This window comes from Natator depressus, chromosome 11 (assembly GCF_965152275.1).
Source record: "Natator depressus isolate rNatDep1 chromosome 11, rNatDep2.hap1, whole genome shotgun sequence".
NCBI lineage: Eukaryota > Metazoa > Chordata > Testudines > Cheloniidae > Natator > Natator depressus.
In genome coordinates, this window is record NC_134244.1 from 50,131,248 (window position 1) to 50,149,832 (window position 18,585).

The window sequence follows — 18,585 nt, forward strand, 5'->3', positions numbered from 1 at the left end:
TTTTTGGAAACACAGTAGTGTGTCAAATTTGTTAAGAACTTTCTGCAACAAGATGCCCTTTTTTTTTTTAAATGGGGAAGGAGATGAACTAGAGGGCATTACCCAGGCTTTTTAAACAGGTTATCCTTGTCTTTAAAAGACATGATGCTAATTCTCAAGATATAAATGATTACTTTAAAGCTCCAATTGCATGGCTTGCTTAAATACAGATGACTGCAATGCAGATAATAATTCAATGCATTTGAATAGCTGTTTATAGCTCCATTGTATTTTCATTAAGGTTGTTGGATATATTAACCTATTATTTTTCAGTAATAAAAGATATGAATGATTAAAACAGTCATGATTTTTAGGGAGAACAATACAGGCTCACCTACATAACATAAGCATCACCTCTGAACAGGCACAATTTGAGGTAGTTTTTAAAGTGACGCCACTCCCGTCTGTAAATTACCTGAATGGAATGGCAGTCAGCATCTAAAAAATAAATTAGAGAGTGTATCTTAGATACTCACCTCCACTGGATGGCATGACACAAGGTGTGTGAGGTAATATCTTTTACTGGAACAAAATCTGTTGGTGAGAGAGACAAACTTTCCAGCTCACACAGAGCTCTTCATCTCGGCTGGGAAAGGTACTCAGAGTGTCATAGCTATATACAAGGTGGAACAGATTGTTTAGCATAAGTAGCTAACACATATTTCAAGGTGAAGTGGTCCATTAACAACCCTCCAATAATAAGGGTGAAAGGACAGGGCATTGTTAGCGGGCTACATATTGTTTTAGTAAGTCAAAATTCAGTGTCTGGATTATGAACTAGGGGTCACCAAATGAAATAAATAGCCATCAGGTTTAAAACAAAGAAAAGGAAGTATTTCTTCACACAATCCAAAGTCAACTTGTGGAACTCCTTGCCAGAGAATGTTGTTAAGGCCAAGACTAGAAGAGGGTTCAAAAGAGAACTAGATAAGTTCATGGATGATAGGTCCATCAACGGCTATTAGCTAGGATGGACAGGGACGGTCTCCCTAGTCTCTGTTTGCCAGAAGCTGGGAACGGGCAACAGGGAATGGATCACTTGATGATTACCTGTTCTGTTCATTCCCTCTAGCACACCTGGCATTGACCACTGTTGGAAGACAGGATACTTTGGTCTGACCCAGTATGGCTGTTCTTATGTCTCTATTGAGTCCATGATTTTTATGGTCTTGCAAAGTTATGAATTTAAGCTCCCATGCTTGTCTTTTGTAAGTGTTGTGCAAGTTTCTTTTCAGGATGAGGACTGAGAGGTCAGCTGTAGAGTGATTGCTTTGTGAAAAGTGTTCATTCAGAGGTGATATTGTCACAACCTCAGGGGTTCCCCGGGGAAGGCAGATCAGCACTGCATGTTGCTAATGCTGTTGCAAGCATCGCAAAGCATTTTGGGGAGGGTAAAAGGTGTGAGTGAAGAGTGAAAGATTCTTTTGCAGGCTGCAAGAGGCCAAAGGGAGAAGGAGAAAGAGAGCAGAGAATGGGTTAACTCAACACTGCAGCTAGCAAGCTCATTCCAAAGATAAGACGCTGGCTCCAGCCCAAGGACGCTGCTCACAGTCGAGACTTGGCTGACAGCTGAGAAAGATGGGGGGTGTGAACGTGTCTGAGCAGCCATAAGAAAGAAAAACCCAACTGCACAGACCTGCAAGGCAGCGAGGCCAACAAAGAAGAAAACAAGGTCTAAAACTGCAGAGATTGAAAACACCGGTGAGACAGCAAGAGGTGGAGCCGAGCCTTGTGGCCCTGGAGCCGGGGTGTTTTGAGAAAACTAAAGACACATGGAAAGCCAGTTTGGACTGGCACAGAGGGCACCAGGAGCAGAGGTCCCTGAACAAAGCATCCTCCCTCCCCTCAAAGAGCCTGGGACTTAAAACCCTCCTGACAGCTGGAGCAAGTTGGAGATCACAGCGAATCTTTGGATGACCTGGGCCCAGGACAGCACTCCTGTCCACCCTTTCCCCCCTCTTCTTACATTACCCTCAGGTCATTGGCCAGCTTTGGGTCGGGCGTATGTGAGTATGAAAGTGGGTCAGGGCTTGGGGCACTAATGTTTTCTTCCTTCCTTTGAATGATGTGGAAGCATTTCCAGCCCTGTCCGTGGTTATTTTATTATTTTATCAATAAAGCTTTAAAATTTAGACACTTGGTGTGTTACATCATCTCCTCCCTTAATGATCCTGTGGCCTTAGACTGATCATCTGATGCTTCAGGCAGATTGGTAACAGAAATCTGTCACAATATGGTGTTTCTATCTTATTTTCCTATGTGAGTTCATTTGAGGGTGTAGAGGTTGTCTGGTTTCACCAGTTGCTATAGAGGCATTTAGTGCACTGGATGAGGTTCACTACATGTTGTGATAGACATGTATAAGACTCATTAATCTTGAAAGGTGTGTTGTGTGGGGTGTTAATCATTGTAGCATTGGAGATATGTCTCCAGGTTTCACACCCCTTGTTCTGGCAGGGGCTGGTTCCGCTTTGAGTTGGTGGGTCCTGGTCTATGGGGAGCTTTCGTCTCCTGATGAGCTTGGGGATTGTTTGAAGGCCAGAAGAGGGGACTCAGGACAGAAAACAGGACTGAAGATTAGCAAATATAAAAAAAAATTTAATCCTCAGACTCCAGTCTGAGGTCACGAGTTAGTAGGTTTCTTTTCTGACAATACCATTACAACATAATTACCCACGTGCTATGTTTAAAAATGGGTCAAATCAGCTGTAAATCCACAAAATCATTTTGTATTAATGTTTAAAATCAAATTAATGCACCATTCATTTATGGCTCATAAATACAAAGACCTCTGCATAACCTTGATAGAGGAATTTTAAAGATGACCCTGTTTAAATTCTAAAATATTTCCACAGAAAATTTTAGAAGTAATAGCATAGCTCAATGCACAAGCCATTAAGTCAGTGTTTAACCACTGCATAAGATTAAAGTGATTCAGCACAGCATAACTCTTTCTACAGGCCCTTTTATACACAAGGATGTCAGAACTAATTTATTATTTCTATTAGTAAACACACCCGTTCTGTTATATACCCCAGACCATACAACTTTACCCTGTCCTCCCAGGCTACCACCCTTCCATCACTCCCTTAATACACCCTTTACCAAACTAACTTCTCCTAACACAATCAACTACTAGAAACATCCACAACTATGTGTATGTATATTATTTGAGGTGGAATCAGAATCTTATTGATTGTTGTAAGATTCTGGAATCTAAAGCTTATTGATTGTTGTAAGATTCCTTCATTGTAATTCAGCTAGGTTCTACATATCCATTTATTTTCCTCAGAAGCAATCCCTCCTGCCCTTTCTAGGTCCTTTAATCACCGATGGGCAATGCAATTCAATTAAGGCATACTGTACCAGTGACTCAGGTCCCCAGGATTTAGACTTCAGTTTCAGAGCTCTGTTTTTTTAAACTATATAAGATTGGTGAGAACATCAAAATCTCTTCGCATTGGTCTAACTGTTCCCACTGATTTCAATAGGATTTTTAACATTTTTAACAATAGTGAGCACTTTTGAATTAACACTTATTGTCCCCTTTTTCATACTTAGGGTGGGATTATTTCCCCAAAACTTTGAATAGAAACCTTCAGACTCTTGACCTATTTGTATGCATTGTCTTAAAACACTTGGATTTGCTCCAAACTGTTCCAAATCATCTCCAGAAAGTCATTCTATAAACATTTGTTTTTCCCAGTGCTATTTCCAACTTGCTTGGTGAAATTATTGATTTTGAAATAATAAATTGCTTTAGACAACACATAATTTCTCCATTATGATTTATATCAAGAAAACCAATCAAGTGAAAAACACTAAATTATTTGTGAATGTCTTTAATAAAGTATATATATATATATTTTACACTAAAATTTTACAGCAATATTAAATCTAATTAAATGCCCCATAAAGCAAAACATTAAGTAGATGACAAGTCATTCTTCTGCCCTCACTGTCATGAATCCCTGTTTTTGTTTGCAAATGGTTATTTGGCCCATGTGATGGGATAATGATATTAGATGTGCTCTCAAATGTTTGGGAAGGTCAAATGAAAGCTGCAAAATCCTCTCCACTGATGATTTAGTGTAAATGAATTTAGAGTCCTGTTTGACATAATCCCCAACTCAGAGATAGTCAGACATTTCCCATGACTCAGTTGGAGCTGCCCTCATCCCTGCACAAGCACAGTTTGTCTGTGTTTTAGAATCACTTTGCCGTTTATTGAGAACATTTACGAGCATTAAGTTCCATTTAGAAGAAATCAGAGGCAACAATTAGAGACTGAATTGATAGCTAGCATGGTAACAGAGATCTCTTCTAAAGTATTGTCTAGAGCAGCACTTGGCCAGTTTCTGGAGATTAATATAATTTTAAATATCCTGCTAGATGTATATCATTAAATGCCCACTGAAGTCAGTTGGAATATTTCTACTCACTTCAACGGGCTTTGGATCAGTCTCAGTGATATCATACCAAGCCAGATATTACACAGATAGCGTTAGAGTCACATGGAAAATATGAGTTTGCTCCTTATCAGGCAAATCAGAGGAGCTTGCAATTTGACTTGAGAAACGACTAGGCAGAGTGTTTTGGGCAGCATTCAGGACACAGAGGCCAGACTGTATCACTTTATGATGCAGAAAGTGTATTGTCCTTTGCCCTTATGTGTCTGGCAAGATTGTACCTAGTGTGCTGCTTTCAGCTCTGACCATCTCATTACCAGAAAGATATGGACAAACTGGACTGAGGTCAGAGAAAATTATGGGGAGTCTAATTAATGAGGTAATTAAAAGCATTGATTGGTGAAGTAACAACTAAAGGGTGACAGATATCTACAAATGTGTGAAGAATCAAGGAGGGAGAGGAACTGTTTAGCATGGGTTCAGAAGGGTATAATTAGAAGTAATGGAATGAAGTTAGGAAACGAGAAATAGGAATCAGAAAACCAACTCCCTCATAGTGCTATATAGTCTTTAAGGAAACTGCTTCACTCTCCAGTACTACAATGGACAGCACACTTGAAAAACTGAGTAAAAATCCTGCACTTGCAATGGGAAGATTAATTGACCTATTGGTTCTTCTTTATTTCTAGTGTATTACTCTATGGCATAAGAATCAATGATGATCCATCAGTTAGGTTAGCATCTGGCTTACTTTACATTTATTTTAAAATATGCCTCCTGCCACTCACTGTGTCCAGTATACAGTGCCATTCAAACAGGGCCTCGAGAAACTAATTCTTCCAAAGAGTACAGGTTCTGTCTTGGGAACAAGAAAATGTGTTTCTAGATGCTGACTATGTTATCAAGTAAACCACGTCAATATGAGCCCCTGTCTTCAGAACAATGATTGTCCTGGGAAGAACACTGAGTTTTTACAAGCCTGTCACTTAAAAACATCCCCATTCCGTTTTGACACTGATTTGGTGCAGCATCGGAGATCGAAAAAGAAAGCTTTGCAAAGCAGCATCCCTGCAGAAATCAGCAAATCTTAAACGAGATGCTGGAATTTCTAAACAGAATTTCTGTGTTTTGTATCAATGATTCTCAACCTGGCACATGGGTACACCAATGGATACTCATCATCAGCTCTGATGGGGTCAGGAGCAGTGGAGACACCATCTGGGACCAGGGAGGAGAAATCCCAAGTGGGAGCGGCTAAGGCAATGTTTCACATGACCCGTTATTTCCTTTGATCTCAGTGTGTGCGGGGGAAGGGGGGGGCGCAGTGGGCAGTTTCTTCTCTTCCCAACCTTCTTCCTTGTGCTCAATACATTGGGAGGGGTCACGTGCTGATCTGGGACTAGGACTCCAGAACCTGTCCTACCTAGTGTTGCTGCCACTGGGTGGTGGGTGTGTTGCTGAGTTCAGGTGATCAACTCCCATTTGGTGGTGGAGTGAGTATATGTGTGCAGGGTTTGATACCATTTGAAGCCATTCAGGCTTCCTGTGTCAGCCCCTCTCTTTATCTAGTTGCTTGATCTCGGATGATGCCAGGAGCTGAGCTGATTGCCAGTTCTGGGGCCTAGAAGGGATTTTTATCATATGCCAACAATGACAAATTGCTGTGGTGATTTTTTCACCTTCCATCCAGCATTCAGGAGCTCTGGATTGGAGGGGGAGAGGTAAATAGGCTTGTTCCAGTGCATTTCCTGCGTTAGAAAGTGTCCAACTGAGGTCCCTGTAACTCAGCATTGGTCACAGGCACAGCAATGCCTCTGTGTCTCGCGCAGCTAGAGGCTCACCTCATCTTCTCTCTCCTACCTCCAGTGAGAGGAGGTGGTTGGGACTCTAGGTTCCAGCTAGGATCCTCTGGCAGAACTGAGGATATAGAGGGAGCACAGCCTTCATGCTCACCCTCAGGGACCATTCAGAACTGCGCTGCAAAACAATAGCAGGCAGGTTTGAGGTGGTTACCAGAATTTGGTAATAATCTAAAAATATAATTGAAGTATCTGAATTTAACTATATTATCATGTCCACATCAATGGTTCAATTTGCAATATCTTGAATGCATTAAACTGTTTGCAAGTAATATCCATAAGAAGATTATTACCCCAAATACTAGAAGTTTCTACTAAAAATCTCTTCCATGTACTATAGTGCTCAGAGGGGTGCATACTCAGACAATTTGGGGTGATGTAGATAAACAAAGGTCTCTGATGTTTTTCTATTTATATATCTTCATACATGAGTTTGTTTATATTTAAATATACATATTAAAATTAGTTCAACCAAAAAAACTCAGTGATTCAAAAGTTAAATCCACAAATCACTTTTGAGAATCAAAGAATTTGATCTTTGCTTGCTGTACAGGAATAAAAAAGTAAATACTGGAGGCATAAAACAGCGACATTTTAAAAGAAGGATAATAATAAATGTATTATTTCTATGCAAGGCTATCCAACCTGATAAAATTCAGGAAGATTAGAGTTTAAAAAGTTAGTAAATCATCAGAAAATCTATTTCTTCAATATAAAAGCCCTTTGACCTGATGCAAGGACCACTGGAATCAGTGAAAAGAACCCCATTGATTCCAATGGGCTATGGATTAGACCCATTATGAACAAAAGATAGAAATAACAAATAAAGGATGCAAGGGGGAGGGGGGCCAAGAAATAAGGGGAATAAAAGTCACACTTTCAAATATGGCCTTTAAAAACCACCTATGTAAGCTTTTGTGTACTGACCAACTTGTTGGGTGGCCACTCTGTGTACACAGTTTGCACCTGCAGATAGATTTTCAGAGGAATCTAAAGGAATCAAGCTCCCACCTCCCAGTGCGATTCAGTTGGAGTTGGGCATCTTACTCCGTTGGGCTCCTTTCAAAAATCTCAGCCACAATCCATTGCGCAGGCAGAACTGAGGACACCAGTGTCAGAATCTGGGTTGAGATCACTTTGGGGAATTTAATCCAAGAGACTCAGCAACAGCAAGTCTCAACATACTTTCCCAAATGCAAAAGGTAGTCTCTGAAAACAAATATTAAGCACCTAAAAAAAGGAGGTTGGGGATGTTAGCTAGAATGCCTTTTTCTAAAATATATCCATTTACATAAAGACAAATAACGTCTCAAACTCTCCTTTTGTTTGGGAGTCTGGAGTAAAGGTGGAACAAGTCATTTTGAAGAGTTGGAGTACTTCCAAAAATTAGGGTGAAGTAAGGGTTACATGTCAGCACATTGTAAAGCACTGTATCAGAAACCCAGAGTCTGTCCTCATTCCCACCGAATAGGCACTGTTTGCCAGTTTAGCTAAGGGCATTGGCAACAATGTTTGATACACGTCTAAAGGGCAAATGCAGCACTGGTCATTACTCCTACCCCTGGCAGACAGACAGCTGAAGGGATTCTTTCATAAAGCAGCAGCGCTGGAAGTCTATCATCTTCCTCTTTTACCTCATTTCCCAAACCACATACCACAAGCACCAATTGACAGCAAATCTTACTGACTGTGCACTATTCCGGAGAGAGAGAAAGCTAAAGAGAGCTTTCAGGAGAACTTCTGTTTTCTCTTTTCAATGAATTCAAGAACTGAGTTTAAAACAAATTTATATATAAGACACAAAACCTTCCATCTAATCTTTCTAGCTGGCTCAAAACCTTTGGTACAAGGCTTTTAATCAGGTCCCTGCTGAGGCTTTCCTCCAGCAGACTTGCTACCCACACTGCAAACTTCCTAGCCACAGCCCGTTTTCTGAAGGCTTACACTTCCTAGGCTCTCTGCCAGCTAAGGAGAGTCTCTCTCTGAGTTTAGGCTGTCCTTCATAATTCCAAGGAGGCCTGGCTCCAAGCCACATGCTCCTATCATGTGACCAGACTCATTTCCTTCCCCTGGGGAAGTGGACTACATCTGGCACTGGTGACACTGAGCCTTCCTCTTAAAGGGCCAGCTTACACTTTAACAACAACTGTTTCATGCCTGTGTAACTTTACTGAAGTCACTCACTCCCTGGTATTTCTGCTTTGAAATCAATGGAGAAATGGATATAAAACTGGAGTATTACAGTGGTGAATTGGGCCTTTATTTAGTCGTGCTGGCTATTGCTACAGTCAGTCCCTCATTTTTATGAGCACAAACATTCACACCTCTTGTCAAAAATATTAAAAAGGGAACAAAAGGAATAAGGTATCTTCCTAAAAATTAATTAATCCTGCATCTTTGTTTCTTTCCTTCTCCTATCGCTAGACACATGGAAATGAAGGGAGCACTTTCATCCTTCAGTGCTCCAGATGGTAGAATTTTGAAAACATGCCACAGGCTGATTGAATTGGCTTGTGGCACTAAAACTTTAAACCTTGAAATTCCTGTCTAATTTCAAAGTCTTTCAAAATGAACAGCTATAAAGATAAAAGGGTAATTTGAAGCCACAGTTTGTTGAGAACATTCTGTAGGTACATTAGAACGTTCCATTGAGGATCCTTGTTAGCTAGCAAGTTTCATCTGGTTAATTTGATAACAATATGGGAAGATTATAACATTTGCACATCCACTTGCCTGGGGGCATGGCTTAGGCTACATAGACTATACCCAGGAATGCTGGAGGTATTTTCTTTCTTGAATAAAAATTTAGTAACTACCTAAATTCAGGAACTTATTGTTTAACTTTTATTGTACATTCCAGAGGCGAGGGGAAATAGTTACTGAGAATCCTGCTAGTTGTGGATTTTTCATGGCATTCATGATTTTCAAATGCTAAAAGTATAGTTACATACAGGAGATGCTCAGCACCTTGCAGGACTGGACCCTGTACATGTGAGCAGTGACCATATCATAGCAATAGCCTGGCTTTAGGATACTCTTTCCTATATTTTTACACAGTAGCACCAAGGAACCAAACAAATGGGTGGTAAATGCTAAATTGCTTATTCACATGCCATTAAATATTCCATGGTAGTACTCCAGTCTTTTAATTCTTATTCATATCTGACTATGCAAGTCTCAAGGAGCCTCTTCAAAACTTAGCCACACAGAATAGTATTAAATATAATATCTAAGAATAAAAAGCTGACATTGATTCATCCTGAATTTGGAAGATTTTTCTATGATCAGACAGTGATTATGAGATACAACTGCTTTTACTTTGACATATCTGCTAGGATATATCAACTTGAGGGAAAGAATGCACAAAAGTGGAAGCTTGCATTAAGTAAATGGTAACTGTTATCTGCATGCATTTTAGTGGTTGCCGCAACACTGTTCAATATTATGTTATAGAAAGTTCTCTGAAGGAGGTGGTGTTTGTTTTTTAATCATTATGATCATTTGGGAGGCAGTGGGTGAATCCCAGTAAGAAACTACACTATAGTGCATAACTAAAGGCTTCTGGGAATCCTGGCTTACTTGACAGCTGGAAAATGATTCGCAGGGTCTTGTGGATATTTCACATCTGTAGAAGAGGTCATTGGCATATAATGAAGTGTGAAATAGAAAATGTTAATCTCATTTTACCTAGTTTTTCACTCAGGAAATTCTCTCTCCTTGGGCAATGGATAGTGCCAGACAAATGTGGATGAGTCATGATGAAGAAGGTCAGTTGTTAAATGTTTCTTCTTTCCGAAAGAAATGCTCATTTTGTATCTCTTGTGTGCAACATAGAAAAGTTTGGTTTGTGGGGGCTGGATTCCAAGAAACAGAGCATCAGACTGCAATTTGAATAGAAAGGCAATCTTTATATTTGCACTTTTTTGTCCCAGACACATCCACACAGGTGCCTTGACAAAGTATGCTGAATAGGAGCATCATTAAATGTTAATAGCCCCAGTGCTATAGTAAATATCAATTGTGTGATGTCTTGAATTAATTGGTGAAAGCACTTGTTAAGAAAAATATCCTGGAACAGATTTTAGTTCTGCCCTTAATACAGTTCTGCCCTTAATATACTGCTGTAGTGTGCACTGGGAGTGGGGAGGGGGCGGGGGGCGGGATTTCTAAAGCATAGCGATGTGTTCTGCAGTAACTGGCCCATATAGACCCTGCTGATGCAAACTGAACACTAACACTGTATTAATGTGCACTAGGGAACTTTTAGTTTGCATCAGCAGGGTCTTCATGGGCCAATTATTGCACAACACATCAGTACACTTTAGAAATCACACCCCTCTCCCCCAGTGCGGTAAATACATTGCTGTAGTGTGTACACAAGCCCTTACACTTTTTATTAGGAACTTTGCCCATGTTACAAACCAAATAATTGTTCTTCATTTTCCAACATTCCAAAGCACTTTTATCTTGCAAAGTATTATCACATTCTGGCCTGTGATCCTAAAGAGTTAAGATCACTGACTGGCAGTTAGTGCAGTAAAGAATCATTATCTGAAAAAAAAAAATGTAGACTGCAAAATGACGACTGGAGCTTGCCAGAAAATTTTGACATTCAGCATTTTCCCATTTAAAAAGGGTCAGGTTTTTTCATGAATAGTTTTGTGAAACATTTTATCTTCCTCCTATTCCCCCCGCCCCCAAAATCAGGTCTATTTGTGACAATGGTTCCCGATTCTGTCATCTTAAAGATGTTCATTGGTTATCTTCATATTGAACCAAAACCTGAAGTTACTCAGATAATTCCCATTAGAGATCAGCCTATTTTGTCAAGACATATTTTAATTGTGCTTTTCAATGGGAGCTTAACCTGAGTAAGGACTTCAGGATTTGACCCACAGCATTTAAAACACAATAAAAGTGCTAAATTCATAATTAATTAATACAAGTGACTGTACTGTGGGGATCTTTTCAGGAAATGTATTAACTCATTCATACTATAAGAAGTGTCAGAACAGCTCCTGATCTGCTATCCTAGAAAAAAGACAATGCTCTATTATGATCTACCTTCCCCTTCCTATTGTTTCCTGTCATTGATCTCCTTTCTTCTCATCCTGGTCTTGTTAGCTTTCTTCAGACATAAATATCACATAAGAGATACTGATTTACATGAAAGTGTCATACTAATGGAACAAGAGGCAGTAAATAAGCAATAATGATCCACTCAGTTTTGTCTCCGTTATCTTCTTTAGAACAAAATGTCTCAGGAGATGATTATCTAATGTATTTAGAGTGCCATGTGATCTAGAGCTATTGTATATGTATTCTTTTTCCAAACTGTGGTAAATATATTTTCAAATATGATCTGATTTATTGACATACTTTAGGTTTTTATTGTACTTCTGTTTACATTTAAAATAACAGCAAAATATATTTATTTTAACAGCATTACAAATACCATACCAGCATATTAACCGAGAATCAACACTACACAACGGAGATTGACAGTGGGATGGCCCTATACTTGTCCTCGATTGGTTGGATAAAACTCTGGCATTCAACTGGTATCTTGTCTATCTCAGTGCTCCTGCTGTTCCTACCATGAGAGGGGCTGCAACAATGATAGTAAGGGTGGGATTTTTTGGGTGTGTATGGGGGGAGGGCGGGAGAGAAGCTAGTGTAGATAAAAAGCATAAAAGAATAGAGAGAATAATCATTTAACAGCTAGATTCTGATACCCTTACTCACAGAGACGAGTGTTTACTTCACAGGTAGTTTCATATGGTTCAGTGGGATTATTTGAGAAGTAGTGTACTATCCAGTATGAGCAAGGGTATCACAATCTGGCTCCTACTAAGAAAGCAGATCTTTGATCCAAATAAAAACAAAGGGTTAAATAATAATAGTGATTTAACAGCAACTATTGAGCAAGAAACATATTGCAAGTCTCTGCTCCCTACTGTGAAACAATAAACAGTTGTTGAGCCAATGTAATCTTTTAATTTGTCCACCCATTAAACAAGATAAAAAAGCAATCCTTGTCACAAAAGATTGATACGAAAGTTCACCAAATCATTTCAAAACACACCCTTCATCCAACTCACATGAAGTCTTTCTTAGCTAATAGTTTAGCCTAACAGGATACACCTTCTTCAAACTGGTCATTAAACATCACTCTAACTAGCATCCACTAGTTATGCAACACATTATAGAAACGAACATAAGAATGGCCATACTGGGTCAGACCAATGATCCATCTAGTCCAGTATCCTGTCTTCTGACAGTGGCCAATGCCAGCTGTCCCAGAGGGAATGAACAGAACAGATAACCATAAAGTGATCCATTCCCTGTCACCCATTCCCAGCTTCTGGCAAAACAGAGGCTAGAGACACCATCCCTGCCCATCCTGGCTAATAGCCACGGATGGACCTATCCTCCAATCCAATATATATTGGATTGGAGATATTGGTGGTAAAGTGAAAAACTAGCTGTCAACCTCACACTGACCCGATTTCTGAGATTGCTCAGAATGAAGGACAGAAGATTACAATGATCTGGGAGTCATTAATGTGTTTCAAAATTCCTAAAAACCTCAGTTGTAGGATTCCCCATTTCTAATATTAATTTTATAATGACAATACTAGGCTGAAATCCTGGTCCCACTGACATCGGTGGCAAGACTTCCATTGACTTAAGTGGGGCCAGGATTTTACCCTAGGGGAGCTGGGGGAGGAGGCCATACACAAAGATAAATGTATATCTAACTTGAGTGACCTCCCTCAGTTTGGTATTCACTTGCAGATTTTTCCTGTGTAATTGTACTGCACGTATGTTGAGAGCTTGGCTTTCACCTCGAATTGTGAAAGTACTCTGCAGTCTCTAACCTTCTGCATGATTTTACAAATCCTGTAAACTCATGTTTAATGGTCAACTAAGGACAGCTCATCTCACACCCCTCGCTGCACTGCTGAATTAGCAATGTTGGAAACCCCCGCAACCATGAGGTGAAAGATGTTGAAATGCTTACCTAGCTCTGAAGGATGCAGGGGCATGTCAGAGGATGCCAGGGTTAGAGCAGTTGGGAAGAGGAAAGGAATCCTTTAAATCATGCCAGGTGTTTATGAATTTCAACCTGTTTCTCACTGTGTGGTTCCTCTGGAAGTATTAAGTGTCTCAGAAGCTACCTATTCATATTAAAGCATACCCTGTTCAAAAGGGAATGAAAACACTGACACGAAAAGACTTATTTGAATTTAATAGCTATCCTCCACAGAAACTGCATCCATTCTGCAAATTCTTGGGGAAAAAACCCAACTATTTTAATTGCAAATCAAATCAGAACAAGCTAGTTTGTGTACATTCAAACTACAGACTGCCCTGAACTACAGTTGACCAGCAGATAATTTTAGTTTCAGCTGCATATTAGTCTGCATTAAAACAGCCAAGTGGCTAAATAACTACCAGTACTACCAAAATACCTGGTTAACCTATACCATGCTGTTTTCCAAAATAAGTTAAAAATGGGATGGAACATACTCAGATGTCCAAAACCTGTCAAAATATGAGTGCATAAGATAATGTCCAGAATTTCCAATGCTAGGGGACACAAATATAGAAATATGAGAAGATGAGTTGTAAAGGACCATGTTAGTTTCTTAATTGAACTAGGAAGTTAGAAAAGGACCATGCCATGATTTTTTCCCATTTGTGACAACACTGAAGCTGAAGGAGTGTTTTTACGATGCCGCTCCTAAAGTAATCTCATTTTGTCAATTGTTTTTTGGTTTGGTTTGCAAACAAGTATGTTGTCATGGTCTGATTTTCACAGGTGCTGAGCTCCTGCAACTCTTTTTGACTTAAAGAGGTCAGAGTATTCAGCACTTCCCAAAAAAAAAAAAATCGGCCCAATCCAGTTGGCATGATTCTCAGTTGCATGAAGGCCTCCTTATACTGCTTTGTAAAGGTGCCAGAAAGTGGGTGCATATAGCTCCCTGAGAATACCCCTTGTGCAGCAGGCTTCCCTGGCTGGCAAACAAGTGTCATGAGGGCTCTGGACCAGCCCCGTTTTCAGCCTTCAGCATAGGGGACAGATTGTGAGTATGTCCAGGCCTGTACAGAGTGCAAATGGGGGGTATTCTTTGCTTCCTGGGGTTAACAGGGGCTAGAGCAGGGGTGGACAAACTTTTTGGCCCGAGGGCCACATCTGGGTATGGAAATTGTATGGTGGGCCATGAATGCTCACAAAATTGGGGGTTGGGGTGTGGCTCTGGCTGGGGGTGCAGGCTCTGGAGTGTGGCTAGAAATGAGGAGCTCAGGGTGCAGGAGGGAGCTCCCGCCTGGGGCAGGGGGTGGGATGTGAGGGAGGGGAGAAGATGAGGACTCTGGCTGGAGGTGCTTGCTCTGGGGTGGGGCTGGGGGTGCAGGAAGGTGCTCCAGGCTGGGACTGAAGGGTTGGAGGGTGGGAGGGGGATCAGCACTGGGGTTGGGATGTGGGAGGGGGTCAGGGGTGCAGGCTCTGGGTGGCGCTTACCTCAAGCAGCTCCCAGAAGCAGCGGCATGTCTCCCCTCCAGCTCCTACACCAAGGCATGGCCAGGCGGCTCTGCGCGCTGCCCTGTCCGTAGGCGCTGCCCCTGCAGCTCCTATTGACCATGGTTCCCAGCCAATGGGAGCTGCGGGGGCAGCGCTTGGGGTGGGGGCAGCATGCGGAGCCCCCCGGCTGTCCCCACATGTAGGAGCCAGAGGGGGGACATGCTGCTGCTTCCAGAGCCATGCGGAGTGGGGCAAGCACAAAGAAGAATACATGTGTCACGGGGCCAGTACACCCCATCCCCCTTTCGGATGGGGCAAAGGCATTGCGGCCCCGTGGTTACGTCTGCCCACCTGCCCTTTGTCTCAGGGCAATATGGTCCAATGGCCAGATGCAGTATGGCCTATAGCCAGAGTCAATCTAGTCACTCTTGACATCAGGGTGGTGCGGCCTAATTGTCAGAGTCAATATGGCTGCCCTTGCTGTCAGGGCAGTACAGCTGTAACGATGCTGCCTCTGGTGGGACACAACTGAGAATATCAATTCAGGACAAATAGCTCAGAGCATGGCATTTACAGCCCAAAGCTGGAGTTCCTTTACTATTAAGGCACACCAAGCCAGCCAGCCAGAGAGTACTTCGGTCTCACCCCACTGGCTAACCATAAGTCATACAAGCAAATCCCGTAGACGCTCCAGTTTCCACCACCAGTGCCACTCGTTATGGGGATGACTGGTTATGAAAATCAATACCCCAGTAAAAGAAATAAGGTTCTCCCGATCCCAAAGGGCCAAGCCCCAGACCCAGGTCAATATACAGTTCAGATCTCATCCACAAATCATGCTTGTTGCGAATCCTTTAGAATCTAAAATCTAAAGGTTTATTCATAAAAAGAAAGAAATACAGATGAGAGTTAAAACTGGTTAAATGGAATCAATGACATACAGTAATGGCAAAGTTCTTGGTTCAGGCTTGTAGCAATGTTGGAATAAACTGCAGGTTCAAATCACGTCTCTGGAGTACATCCACAGCTGGGATGGGTCATTTAGTCCTTTGTTCAGAGCTTCAGTTTGTAGCAAGGTTCCTGCAGAGGCAAGAAGCAGGATTGAAGATGAAATGGAGATGATGATGATGATGCCTTTTATAGTCCTTTTGCCATGTGGCTTGTGCTTTCTTTGTTCCAACCACAAGCCACCCAGCACATGGCATGGAAAAATCATAGAGTTCTGTCCATAGGCATGTCCCTGCATGCCTTGCTGAGTCACAAGGTGTATCTGCCTTCTCTCAGTGGGTCAGTTGTATAGCTTATGTTCCTTAATGGACCATCAAGCAGACTAGGCAGTGCTAATGCCAAATTGTCTGGGGTGTCACCCAGAAGCATACTGCGAGTTTGAACTACAGACAGTATAGAGCCAACACTTATAACTTTAAATACAAAAATGATACATGCATACAGATAGCATTATCATAACCAGCAAATCATAACCTCCTCACTTGACCTCCCCTGTACAAGATTTGGTGCCACTATAGGACCTTGGTTGCAACAATGATCTATACAGTCACAGTTCATGTCAAGAATGTCACAACAGCCTAATGCAGTGGTTCTTAAACTTTTTCTGCCGCTTGTGCAGGGAAAGCCCCTGGCAGGCCGGGCCGGTTTGTTTACCTGCCGCGTCCGCAGGTTCGGCCGATTGCGGCTCCCAGTGGCCGCGGTTCGCTGCTTCAGGCCAATGGGAGCTGTTGGAAGTGGCGCGGGCTGAGGGATGTACTGGCCGCTGCTTCCAGCAGCCCCCATTGGCCTGGAGCAGTGAACCACGGCCATTGGGAAGATCGGCCAAACCTGCGGACGTGGCAGGTAAACAAACCAGCCCGGCCCGCCAGGGGCTTTCCCTGCACCAGAGGCGGAACAAGTTTGAGAACCACTGACCCAATGGTTAAAATCAATACAAGTGCCCGCTCACTAGGACTGTATGGCCTACTGGCCAGAGTCACTGCAATTGCCCTCTCACTTGGGCTGTATGGCCTAGGGACCAGAGGCAATAAGGTTGCCCTCCTTAGCAGGGTTATGCGGCCTAATGGTCAGAGTTGGGGAAGTGGGCCACCCCCTCGGGGGATGGGTGGATGGGTTACAGGGACCCGGGCTCTCCCTCTCCACCAGATCCTAGCCCAGGGCCCTGGTAGTGGCAAGTGTGCGTGCCACTGAGTTGGCGGGGATCTGGCAGAAACACACCAACTCAAAACCTGGTTCAGTAACCAGTCCACTGCCTACTTTCCCTGGGTTTCTTCCTACCGTATCCCCTGATGATGTGACCTTGACGTCTTCAGGTTCCTCATGCTGTGCTACCCCCAGTGACTCTGGCCTCCACAGGGCGTCCACAGGTATCTGGGCGTCTGCCTGGGTCTTGGCATCTCTGGCTCCCGCAGCCTGGGGCTTTGGCTGCTCCCAGGCTGGAGCCAGCAGCGTTCGTCCTTCTTTTCCAGCAGGCAGCCAAGAAAGAGCTGGGCTGCTCTCTTTTATACTGAGGCAGTACTTGGAGCATGCCCAGTAAGGGGATGGAGAGAAGCTTCCTCTGTCCAGAGTGTCGGGTTAACCCCTTCTTGTCCAATCTGGGGCCAGTACACCCCACCACAACATGGTCAATCAATTGTTACAAATTGTTAGCGTCCAACAGTTCAATACCTTGTTTATAATCATAGTTTATAACAGCTTCTATCTATCTATTACATGCTATTCATGTTTGTGACATGTTTATAACATACGTTAAACATTTATAAACCCTTTATAAGCCTTTTATAAACATATTTTTAACATAAAGTGCAAACAAGCTACTTTAATTAAAAAAAAAAACCAGCAACACTTTTGTAAAGAAGTGAGCTCACTGGCCAGCATGCCCTCTCATGACAAGGCATGGCATAGCAGGCTCTCCTCTTCGAGCATTCTGCAGTGGTCTGCTTTTTCTCATGACTTGGCCCTTGGGCCTGGTCACATTCATTTCCACCTCTTCTGGTGGGACAGAAAGTCCCATACACCATTGTCTAAAACCTTATTCCAGGCTTTCAGCTCCAACTCTGCGCCCAGTCATCCTCACATACCTTTGCCCTTGTATCAGGAGGGGTTTAACACCATCTTCCTTGGTGGCCAGTACAGGAACCCAGGCTGCCCCTTTACTACAAATTCCAGCCAAGGCACCCCTGTGGCAAGCAGCTAAGGTCTGCTTCTCCAGAGTCTCTGCTGCCTCCCTGCACTACTTTCTGGCAGTAGCCGGTCTCTTCTAGGCCCTTTTCTGGTCTCTGCAGAGTTCTTTTCAGCTTCTTATACAAAGGAACACCTCCCAGGGCTTTCTTCCTGGAGATTCAGCTTCTCCCCTATTGTGAGGAATCACCATAGAAGAATCATAGCAGATTAGGGTTGGAAGAGACCTTAGGAGGTTATCTAGTCCAACCCCCTGCTCAAAGCAGGACACCACTGTGGTTGCATCACCCCTGGGTTTCCCAGTATCTCTCTTGATCCTTCTCCAGTGTTCCCTTCTCAGAAGAGAAAAAAAGAGAATAGCCTTGAAGGCTTTCTCCCTCTTTTTTTTTTTTTTTTTTTTGGTTAGTTAGCCCCATCCATCACAGCTAGGACTCATTCTTAATTGTCCTAACCCACCTTCCAGGTGCAAGCAAGTGAAGTAATTGCTCTCTGGTTCCAGTCAACCCTTTCACTGCCACCCTTTCACTGTCACACACACAGCGCATCACCACTTTCTTTTAAG

General features: G+C 42.5%; 1 long non-coding RNA gene across 2 annotated transcripts in view; it reads left to right on the forward strand.

Moving 5' to 3' along the window:
* Positions 1 to 1,787: 1,787 nt before the first annotated feature.
* LOC141995611 (uncharacterized) overlaps positions 1,788 to 18,585 on the forward strand; it is a 32,832-nt gene continuing 16,034 nt past the window's right edge. Inside the window, exons 1-3 of one of the 2 annotated variants that reach the window (XR_012641371.1) lie at positions 1,788 to 2,045; positions 10,011 to 10,074; positions 11,751 to 11,929. This is a non-coding gene — a long non-coding RNA (uncharacterized LOC141995611). Of the gene's footprint in view, positions 2,046 to 9,970; positions 10,075 to 11,750; positions 11,930 to 18,585 lie in introns of those variants that run through there. The other variant, XR_012641372.1, reaches the window with a different exon arrangement.